This window comes from Octodon degus, unplaced genomic scaffold (genome assembly GCF_000260255.1).
Source record: "Octodon degus isolate 3935 unplaced genomic scaffold, OctDeg1.0 scaffold00430, whole genome shotgun sequence".
NCBI classification, from domain to species: Eukaryota; Metazoa; Chordata; class Mammalia; order Rodentia; family Octodontidae; genus Octodon; species Octodon degus.
The window spans coordinates 335,691-336,485 of record NW_004525006.1 but is presented as its reverse complement, the minus strand read 5'-3'; the positions used below and the strand labels follow the sequence as shown (position 1 = coordinate 336,485).

Below are 795 nucleotides of genomic sequence, written 5' to 3'. Positions count from 1 at the left end.
AAATAAATAAATAAATAGGATGTCAAAATCAAGCAACTGTTTAAACCCCACATTCAGATTGTACTCCAAACCTCTGTATCTGTAAAATTTCAAAGTCTTTTTACACTAATTTTAATTTTGGACTATAAAATAAGCAATCATCTTTACTAAGAATCATAGGATCTTTCAGTAATCTTTTTTTTTTATAAATGATAAGTTTAATTTGGCATTTACTACTTACCACTGAAATTCTGAGAATTGAAAATTAATATCCTTGCTTGTGAGCTTCTCATAGACATTAGAGAATGTTTCAACCTGATGCTCCACATTGTTCTGCTGGGCATTAACCAGGTGTACCTTGATGAGCCAGCTGCCACCCAGCTTCATGCAAACCCTCTTGCCCACATTTGCACTGTGAAAAACCAGGTCCCCCAGGATGGCGCCATACAATGTGATCAGCATGTGACTTCAGGGATGATTTTGCATACTTTTTTAATCCAGGTGTTTGAGTTGACTTCAGCAAAATTTTCCTCAGTGCAATGAAAACCATATGCTTCCCACTGAATATCTTCTCCAGCTCTCATATAGCTAGACTTGGATTTTCTGGAAAGACGTCAACTGGGGAACTGGGATGAAGATGAATGCTTTCCTACCACCACCAACTTTGATTTCCTCAGCTGCTGTGATGCTGGACTCTTGCAGCTGCCTTAAGGTCTGAGTTTATGTCCAACTCCAGGAGGGCCTGTACGAGGCCAGACTTGAGCTTGTCCATCTTCTTATGATTCGCCTGACTGTCTTGGTGCTTGAACTGAACAT

General features: G+C 39.5%; 1 pseudogene; it reads right to left on the bottom strand.

Moving 5' to 3' along the window:
- Window positions 1-216: 216 nt before the first annotated feature.
- LOC101585599 lies at window positions 217-795 on the bottom strand (annotated as a pseudogene).